Source organism: Ixodes scapularis, unplaced genomic scaffold (assembly GCF_016920785.2).
Source record: "Ixodes scapularis isolate PalLabHiFi unplaced genomic scaffold, ASM1692078v2 ptg000549l_1___fragment_3__unscaffolded, whole genome shotgun sequence".
NCBI lineage: Eukaryota > Metazoa > Arthropoda > Arachnida > Ixodida > Ixodidae > Ixodes > Ixodes scapularis.
Window position 1 is genome coordinate 647,715 of NW_024609998.1, and position 10,901 is coordinate 658,615.

A 10,901-nucleotide genomic window follows, 5' to 3' on the forward strand; every position below is an offset into this window, starting at 1 on the left:
TTAAGGGTGATTCACCCACAAATTACTTGTAGCCTTTCCTCATAGATGGCGCTGACAAATGGACGAGTCGCACGAGTAAGGAGCAGAGTACGCCAGCGACGATCATAACACTGCCACTGGTGCTCGCCATGTTGTTTTATTGAGCTCGCGTGGAACCCTGGCGTCTGATGGCTCTCTTTCTCTGCACTTTTTTGCACAAGGTGTTTATGGGAAGGCCTTTTAGCATTTTCGGAGGTGTCCACGTGATTTCCGGTAAGCGCACGTGACTTTCGTTTCACATCTTGGAACGGAAGTCTCATGAGCTGGTGCGCATTCGGTGTTAATTGATGTACGCACTTTACAAGATAACTACATCACACCAAATGTCACCGCTTTCAGAGGCGCTGCCGTGACCCGAACTGACCTCCCTGAGGTTCGGAGTCCGATGCTAAACCAACCCAGCTGTCGTAGCATTCGACATACGGAATTTCAGAAAGGCATCTCATGGCTGCAAACTCGGGAAGCTTGTTCCACAATATCACTTCAGAGTACATGTGGGTTAAGGTTTTGCACTTTGGCGTTCAAAACCTACTAGCATTCCTCTTTCGTTGTTGTCACGTGTTATGAACCGCCAAAGTAGTAGATTGTGTGGCATTGGCAAGCCTTGGCTGCGTCGAGAAACTTGCACGGTTAGATTCTATTCGCAACTCCAGCCCGCCTTTCGCGGACGAACGGAGAACCAGAGGAGTGGGGACAGCAGCGGCGGCGGCGGCGCGGAAACTGTTGCAGAGACTGTCGGCCTTGATGCGTGAAGCCGGTTTAACGAAAAAAGTGAGCGCGTTAAGATGGGAATTCTTGTGCTCCGCCTTGCAACAGCGTTGCCGGAAGGATCGGGGTGTCTAATTTTATTATGGACTTTTCAGATATCGCATACGCTGCGGATTTCTGGTCTTGTGCATGGCCGCCAGCTCAATCTGTGCTCAACGTGACGGCAAACGCTCCCGTTAATAATGAAGATCTCTATAGTACGGTCTACGAAAACTCTATTCTTTGCCATAAGTAGGAGAAAACTTGTCGCGCGACAGTATGTCGAGCAATACAGATCGGAAATGCGTTCGCGTTTTAAGGCCGTTACAAGGAATAGGATCATTTATTCTAAAAGCTTTAAAAAGGCAAAATACCCGTACCTGCTTTCAGGCAATTACAAAGCAAATAAAGAAATGCTCGAAGCATTTTAAGCGTGTCTGTGTTAGCCAGCCGTTTGTGACGAGAGCTTACAACGGACAGTTTTGGCGAGGGGGGCCGCAACTTTGCAAATAACACGGCGCGAAAAATGTACAGTTTATCAAAATATTTATTTTTGATAGAGCGATAAATAAAACCTATAAACACGTCGATTATGTTAATAGGCAGTTTTAGCATACCATACGACACCCCTAAACTTCAGTTGGACGTACAGCGCACTGACGTTCAACCGACGCTACCAACTTTCACAAGCGGCTTGATAGCCGAGTTGTACAACTTTCTAAAATAGGTCAAATACGTGTAATTGACTGTAAAAAACAAAAAAAAAAGAAAAACAATCGGGGTTTTCTTGGCCTTACTGCAAAACCCTGTTTTTGTACTCTTTGACTCGTGTAGATGTTTTTGATGTCTTATATCGCACCTTCATCAAGCCTCTCATAAAAGTAGGGCCGTCAGTTTGACGTCAGCGCGTTGCACGGCGAACTGAAGTTTTCGGATGTCGTATATGTGAAAAGGTGTAAAAACTACAAACTTTTTTTAATTTTTTTTTTTAAGTGATGAGCACGGCAACGCTTCTGGCGCTCATTGAAAATTGTGCTTCAAAGGCAAGCTTCTGGTTGTAATGCTACACCTGCGGTAATAAACTTTCTCTCAATAAACACAGAGCAGTTTGATCACGTGTTGCAATACACTAAAACCGAGACGGTACGCAGCCAGTTGCGAGCCTGGGACACGAAGACACCAATACTGTGAACGCTGCTCTTCAGAAGCTTTACGGTCACCGTTCGAGGCTCACTTTTTAGAGCACTAATGGCCAGGCAAAGCGCAATTTTGATATCTTCATCACCCTCAGAAATATTCTGCCACAAACACTGACATGGCCGGTGCATAAAAGGCGCTCGCCCACCACAAAGCTTCGCAAGCTGACGTTTTCGCAACTTTTAAATACCAGCATGCTCGTTTTCCTACTGCGCATCAACATCTCCGTCACCTTCAATACGATCCTGCCCTAAGTGCTTCGCATTTGTAGACAAATAAATCATTTTTAGCGCACCGACCAGCGTCGGCGAGCAGGCACGCGTCAAATCCTGGAAAATTTATCCCCGTCTTTCCGTCATCTTGGAACTACCGCCCCGCCACCTATAGGGCGTTGGAGTTACGAATAGTTACTCCAGTGAGTCTTTTCACAGTACAAGATACATCAACGCTAGACGCATGTAGGCTCACGAGCGTCGTCTGCTTTCTGGAACTTTGTAAAGGCTGTTTCGGAAAACAATGTGCGCATTACAAAAATGAAACCACACAGTACCCAGTTGCTACATGTAATGTTGGAAGATTTATGAACGTTCTAGCTCGTTCGATAATGCAGGATTTATATATTGTGAGCATATTTTTTCGGAGATTACGCATGAGGATGTCCGCGCTGTCTAGGCACAACTAAGGTGCTTTCATGTGCGCTTTGCCCTATAGGGTGATGTTATTCTTTGTAGTAACCAATGGCGACAGCGCACTCTAATGGGAAAAATACAGAGAAGTTGCAGAGAACAAATGACGCCGTATCCTTGCCAAAGCAAAAAGCTCGAGCCGGGAGATTCTCGAGCATGCGTTCAAACTTCCAGGTAAACAAATCAAGAACAAAAAAAACGAAAGCGTGGCAGCGAAAAATGGTCTCATCTCATCACCAAAAAACAAACGTCCACACAAAGCCACTTTAGGCACAACATGCATACAAAGTTCATTTGTTGAACACATTGGGCAGTTTCAGAATAGCTTGCCCAAGAGTTTTAAGCAGCACGGAATAGCGTCGTCATAGGTTTTGTTTGAAGACACTATTTTAGTGCATGCAAAGTGCTTGGGTCTGCTATTCTGAAACGTATTCTGTGTTATTACTGCCTTTGCCACACTCGCTCACCTGGCACAGTAGTATTAGTTGATATCAACCCGCGAAATAAATTTAAAAAGAAACGAGAACAAAAAAGTTGGAAGGAAAGCATTCTTGGTGTTTCAATACTAATGGGAAGATACTTGTTAGTGCACGTGGACAAACACTGAAAGACGTTTGCGCCCCGGCCTTACACCATGATTGTCTATGATCAAAGACCTGAGCCACGAGAACACAGCTACGTCAGGCGAACATGCTCGGTCCCCCTGACCGAAGCAAACTTTCTCGCGGCCGGATGTTGTTCTAAAGCAGCTGCTTATTGACAGCTGCTGTGACTAAAAACAATATTCGCTGGTTGACAGATCATCAGAGTTCGGCCATCGAAATCGGATTCCAACGAGTTCGAACTTGCTACTCTTGTGAGCCGAGAAATGCAAATCCTACATTATCAGGAATGCGCCACAGAAGTTATAGGGGCGAAGCTCCTTAGGGGCTAGCCATGTCCGTATGTCCGTCCGCTGTCCGGCGTGCCCCTGCTCGTGAGTTCAACAGCTAAAGCAAAAAAAAAAAAAAAGAATATGAAAAAGGAAAAAGAAAAAAAAAAAAATAGGGGGCCCTTAGATGCCATCCCGTCTGTCTTCTTAAAAAAAAAGAAAAAGAAGAAAACCACACATTCTCCTACTGACATGAATGAAAACGGCACCATCAGCACTACCTATGACCAAAATCAGTATTGTCAGCACCACCCGAGCTTCGCCCCAATCAACATCATTCACCACGTGGAGATGCGGAATTTTTTTTTATAAAGTTGGAGTTCGAACAGGAATTGCGATGCGGCGTTCAAATGCCAGATTTCACTCTTTTTCACCCGTCCTATATTTGCCCCTTTTTAGAATCGTCTTTAGCGGAAGACAAGCGCCCAGCTATGTTTTCAATGGCTTAACAGTGTTCAGTTTCACAACATGGTTTCCAGAGTTGCAATATCGTAAATATATTTGACCTAGCTTTCCTAAATAGTCTAAAACTGACTCGATTCAAGTGTCATGGTCCTGCTAGTCAAGCCGACAGCTTTCCTTTGTTTGCTTATTCTAAAAGTAGCATGACTAGACAGTGATGCAAGCCTAAAGGTGGGGCTTTCAACCTCTCTCCCCCCCCTCCCACCCACACACACACATTTTGATAGGCAGTATGTGTGTGGCGCCCAGGGTGTCGAACCGGAACCGAACCGAACCGAAAACCGGAACAGAACCGTTATTTTTAGCCGAACCGGAACTGAACCGAACCGAAATCTTAACCGCCATCTTGGAACTGAACCGGAGCCGAACCGAAACAAATATATAACGGTAACCGGTTCAAGGTAATATTTTTTTCTTTTTTGCTAGTATCACGAAATGAACATATGGGAATAAACAATTGGCGGTTGTATTTCTATCTGTTGATCGAATCGTCATATACATAATTGCAACGTATGATAAATTGGGGGTTTTCATGGCACCTTTGTTGGCACTATGATTAACCATGTGTCAAGTTGTCACGTGACGTCATGGTGTCAATACATGTCAAGTAATGTCACGTGGCCTTGTGACGTCACGTAACTCACTGCGTTAAATCGATTTAATTTGAGGAAGTCACTAGATGTATTAACCTCGTTAACATGACATCACGGTTTCGCACCGAGAGTCACGTGACACCGTGACGTAAGCGATTTTCATAACCCCTAGTCGAGTGCTCGGGTTCATGACAATCAGCATGGCCAAACATTCAGGTAAAGGCTCATGTCAATCAGATATGATAATCAATAGCCCAACACTAACAATATCTGAAGCTCAGCCTAAGCTTTTGCTTTGCAAACCCTTGCAGCCTAGGGCATGACTGTGATGAACACTGGCGGTATATAATTCGGGTCAGATCACGTGGTCGCTTGTTCAAATTGCGAGTTGAGGAGATATCGACAGCTGTCTCTGTCCTTTATTTTTTCTGCATCTGTTATTAGGGGAAAACTAATGGATGTTTCTGTAACCTATCAACGTCACGGGTTATTTCTTAACACTATTTATTGAAAGTACAAAAAAAATGTTGCAAGACCAATTTTACATTATTGAGGCATTGAAACATTTTTTCGTTGTTGCTGAAGTATATCCGAAAGATGTCCCTGAGAATAGAAGTTTTGAAATGACTAAATGCGACCTATTAATATGACGTTACATAGAACTACACGTGTGTACGGAAGGAATACCTAAAAAAAGAAGATATTTTAGTGACGTGAGAGGAACAGCCGAACGTTGGCAGTCGCTGTAAGTCTCACACGAGCGTCGTTCTCAAGTTATTGCCCAAGTTTCGACCCCTCTGTATTTTGTTTAAATGAGCTATAACATATTTCTATACATTACTAAATACTACTCAGGATCAGTCTCTAACGTTAATAACTGATTGGACTTGGCTTTGCTCTTTTTTCTAGGCAATGGTAGTCGCCGAAAAAATTAGAGAAATATGAGCATCGTTCATCCCCTCAACTCGGAGCCAGAAGCGGCCACGTGGCCTGGTTGGTGCCTATCTTATGCCGCCAACGTTAATCATACCCCCGCGCTGGAGTTTTAAAGGAAGAAAACGCGTGCTGGAGCTCCAGGCATTGTTAGAGTTCGGCTATTCTCATCACCACAGAGGTTGGACACGAGCCACTACCCAAGTGTCCGCCGAGCCATTGATTGTTACGAGCCGATGTACGGTGCTCACACAGTTCTCCTGCCCAATCCATGAGTCGCGCTCGACTGTCAACAGGCGGGTGGTTTGAATCCCACAATTACGACATCCATCTTTGAGAAGGCAAGAATAAAAGAAATAGTCTCGTTCAATCCTCGCAATTTCACCGCGACAAAGAAGCTTCTGAATCAGTGGCGCCCTGTGCGAGTACACTTGGACCAGGGGACCAGTACGCCTCGGAAAAGTCATGCACATTATACCCGATATCGTTTCATGACCCCTTTAAACTTCACGGGATGCAAAATAAAAGCAATGAAAGGTTGCGGTTAACAAGTGTCAAATAAAATTGTCGAATTAACAGACACAAACGAAGGAGGCGATTCCTCAGGAATACTTTCAGCCTTTCCACTCTGGTGAAGAAGGAAGGCCAGAAATGCTGTACTATGGTGGGAATGAAGTAATGGCCGGCCGCAAGTCGGCAAGCCAGACTGGAAAGGCTGGAGGGGTTGCCGCCATTTATGAGCGACGGTGGCAACTAAACAACTGGCAAGCCGGCTGTCTGGTTGCCGTCGCCATTTATAGATGGCGGTAACGCATGACTAGCCCTTAACAGCACCGCTGTATAAAGAAGTGCGTCTGTGTGTGGGGCCCGGGGGGGGGGGGGGAGTTTTAGAAACATACTGTGTTGTAAAGGTTCCTCTTCCCTGCATCTTTGGCGCAGACCAAAAAGTGTGACCCCGGAAACTACTTTGATTGGAAAAGCGCTCTTGCCAAAAAGCACGTTTTTGTCGTGCCAGACGCTGGCGCCGTTCCTCACGACGATGCACTAAGAATAATAATACTAGCCTTTCAAATACTTTGCTTTCACTGAGCTTGCACCTCCTGCAGCGTGCCTTTTGCACCATCGAATTCAACTTTCTCAGCAAGAAGGAATCAGAATGACCACCAGCCTATAGTGTGATAACGTAACGTGCATACCATGCTAAATAGTTCAGCTTTCTAGTGAAATATGATGTTCGCAACACTAGCCATAGATGTCCTAATAGTAAATTTGTGAAGTATTTATAGCAGTCTCGCGATGAGATATGGCAGCCTAGAGAAATGTTAGAACGCATGACTATTTTAGCATAGTGCTGTAAAGTGAGGGCCCAAAACAAGTGCAGGTAAGACCGAATATAACATTTGCCTCCCGAGGCAGTATTTGGGAAGTTTCGAGCTCATGCAAGCTAAGATTTCAAGAATCTTTGTCTGTCCTTCGCGCTATTTATGTAAAATCATGATTATCATTGCGTGCATCTTTACGCATCTCTTTTTGCTGTAAGGCGTTCTGGAAGGGATTATTTGGAAAACATAACATTAATTATCTCTCTCTTTTTGAACATTTCGTGTATTTGACTTCCAATTCATCATGCGAGCATAGAGTCCTTTTTAGCGTACCCTGCAACCCGATGTTTCACACTGCCAATCAGCAAACAGAAAAACACTTTTACGTAGACTCCACAGCTCGCGTAGTTTCGAGTATCGTCCTTCCGCGTCGGTCTCAAGCGGTTATGTGAACTTTATAAAGTAAATTTTTTTATCAATATAAAATATATTTAATTACTAATTGAATATTTGACAACATAAATAGAGGGCCGACCACTCTAAAGCAATGCCCCCCAAATTATTTGAAAGCGGTTCTGCCAATCTTTTCCGGCGTTTTTGTTGTCGACAGGCACGTTGTAAGTGATATGGAACGGCCTTACATACATTTCTGATTTTGAAGCTAATTTAAATAACTGTGTTCTTCGCATATATAACTTCTCAAACATATAGAAGTCCGTTATTGCCTTTTTTATCTGGTGAACATTAGTTTTATGTGTCTGTGGGCTGGACGAAAAGAAAGTAAACAGGGGCACGCGGTGGAACTATGATGATTACGCACGCAAACTGTCAGAAAGTGTCCAATTAAGTAGCTGCCTTGTCGAGTAGAACGTGAAATACTACTTCGTTTTACTAAACAAAAAAGAATTTTGAAGGACGCTTTAGCTTCACCTTTAAAAGTGGAACGCGATCGCGTCGACGGGCCTCGTTTGCATCGCATTCTCATTTGCCGCGCAAGCGTGCCTCGCGTGGCCTAGTGAAAAGCGTCTGACTCGCAACGAAAGGGTTGTGGGTTCGAATCCTGCCTAAAATTTTTATTTTTTTTTTTAGGGCAAAGGAATTACTTTCAAAAGTGAAATCATTTGAAACATACGGTGACCTTTATTTCACATTACATATCATGTTTTAATCACCCTCATTCCACGCGTGATGTCACGTTTCACGTAAGCATTGTGGGTTGTTTGAAATTCTTGCACTAGGGTATGTAGCTCTGACGTCATGAACCTATCGACCCATCAGGATTTTCCAGTCACGCCACCGACATCGGTTTTTCTGCGACATGAGCTCGTTAACGCTATCGTGTTAAAATCATCACTTAGCAAGGGTGATGCTCATTTGCAAATTAAATTGTCCGGCATCTTGTCAACAACAAACCTCAACAGCCAGGCTATGCCAGCTTATTCTGTATAAGAAAATGTTCACTAGGGCAAGCGCTATTTTGGGCCAGATTCGACCTGAGCGCGAAGGTGCGTATATATTAGAGTGAACAATTGCAATTACTCCTTGCTCCATGATTAGTCGCATGCGTGCGGTGCTGAGAGTAAACAATGTTTAGTTAGAACAACAGGCATATGGATTGCCGCTCGGTGTTTCTATAAAAGATAGACTGAAAGGAGTTATCCTAAAACTTTGTTACATTTCGAAAATTTCATTGCTTTTAGCTCAGTTGGGTCGTCATCATATATATATATATATATATATATATTGTAAAGTGTATTTCGTAAACCTTATTTCATGATATATAGCCACGAGGTGCATGCTCATTTCATATTTTTATGTGATGTAATTAATTCCTTAGTTCAATGACACGATTTCACTTTTAATACTAACAAACAAGGTTGTACCAATCACGGGTATTTTAGACGACCTACCACACTTCGCGACAACATTTTATACCGTGTAAATAGGTCAGGTTGAACTTTAGAATTTTACTTTAACACGAAGAAAGGACAAGAAAATACAGTATAGTTCTAAATTAGAAGCTGATCTATTTACAGGTACGTACCAACAAGCTCAACTCTTTACTCTTGTACTTAAACATTTTGATTCAGGCAAAATATATTTCACTCGTAAACAAATAGATACTGAGTCGCATGAACACGACGTTAAGTATGTTAATGTAGATTTTCTTCTACTTTTGCGTCGAAATTAAATGACTGAATTTGATATTTTTGGTACCTAAGAACAAAAGTAAATTGCATGAACGATCGAAGAAACTATATAGTTAATCGTTTCACAACGGAAATAGTGTATATTGCCAAAACAACGCGGAAAATATATTCTCAATTTAGCGGTTCAAACCGGTTCGAACCGGTTCGAACCGGTTTGAACCGTTATTTTTGGCTCCCCGGAACTGAACCGGAACCGAACCGAAAGCCGTGAACCCGAACCGGAACCGAACCGATAAAAATTTCGGTTCGACACCCTGGTGGCGCCACTTTTTACGCTTTGCGGAGTAGGATCCATTGAAGCACGCAACAGACAGGGTCGCCACAAAATGACTGATAGCAGCACTCTGATTCACCAATTTCAGATGTAAAAAATAAGACGCTAGACCCCTTCTCCATTCCCTCCACAGCCAAAAAGACCCCCCCCCCCCCAAATAAAGAGGGGAATCCTGGTTATGCCGCTTGACCATACACGATTGCAAGCATGTCGACTCGGCTGGTGCCTCACGCTTGCAAGTTGCAACTATGTGCAGCAGGAGCATGAAGGTAACTTTGACAGACTTGGAATTACACGTGCTTTCCCGCACGTGCTTGAGGTGGCGGCCACTAGCCCTACTTGTAATCTCCCTTCAAAATGTTTGTTAATTTACAGCGCCGTACAAAAGTGTTTGTTGCCTCGGACGAGTGAAGCACGTGGCGTATTGACGTATTGTAAAATGCATAATAAAATATCAATCATTCCTCTGTTTCCGTATTTTGCGATAGGTTTTCTGACTCTCCGCATTTACCAATGGGCGCCGCCTAAACCGTAATCTAGCAAGTGCGGAGTGTGAGGACTAATTTTTGTATACAGTAAATTCATCTGTAGACCGATCTGTTCTTCATCCTGTGGGCTGTGTGCAGCGTAGTGCAAAGGCATGGATGCGAGGGCGAACTCTAAGGCATGGCTTTACCTTGCCTTTGCGAGCACTCGTAAAAGGAGGCAATTTGCAAAGCCACAAGCCCGTGCTCGTGCCTTTGCCTCTGCTGCACGAAACTCGTAAAATGAAGTAGAAGAAAGGGCCGCTGGCCGGTGCCATTTTCAACATTGGTAATCTGGTGTGCTCTTCGCTCGCTGTCCGTGGCGACGAACACACTTGCGCAGGACTGTGGATTCGTAAACATTTCAAACTGTGCATTAATGATTATAAGTATACTTTACCTCACAGTTGACCAGTGCTGGTGATGGTATGGGAACATGCGCCTGGCTTTAGGAAACACTCTCTCTGCGTGAGCACTCGAGCAAAGAGAGCGCTTCCTAAGGCCAGGAGCTCGTTCCCGTACCTTCGCCAGCACTGAAGCCAACTTGTGAGATAGAGTAGAGGGCTTGTTGCCTCTGCCATGGCTGTGCTCGTGCGGGAAAGCATGTGTTTTTACAAGGCTGTCAAAGTTACCTTCACGTGCCTTCTGCACATTCCTGCAGGCACAGGGCACCAGCCAAGCCGACATGCTTGCAATCGTGTATAGTCGTGTTGCTTTTAAAAAGAGGAAAAAGGAAACGCTGTCGACTTGACCAGCACAACCATGACACTTGAATTGAGTCAGTTCCAGCATACATATTTTAGGAACGTAAGGTCACAAATATTTTAGATATTGCTGTTCTGGACGGCCACGTCGTGAAACTGAACACTTTTGAGCCGTTGTAAATATACAATGAATTTTCGTTTATTAATTCGACAAATATTCTTAGATTTCATGGTTGGGCCTCTACTAAAGACGACACTAAAAATTTCTGTGGCACGTTC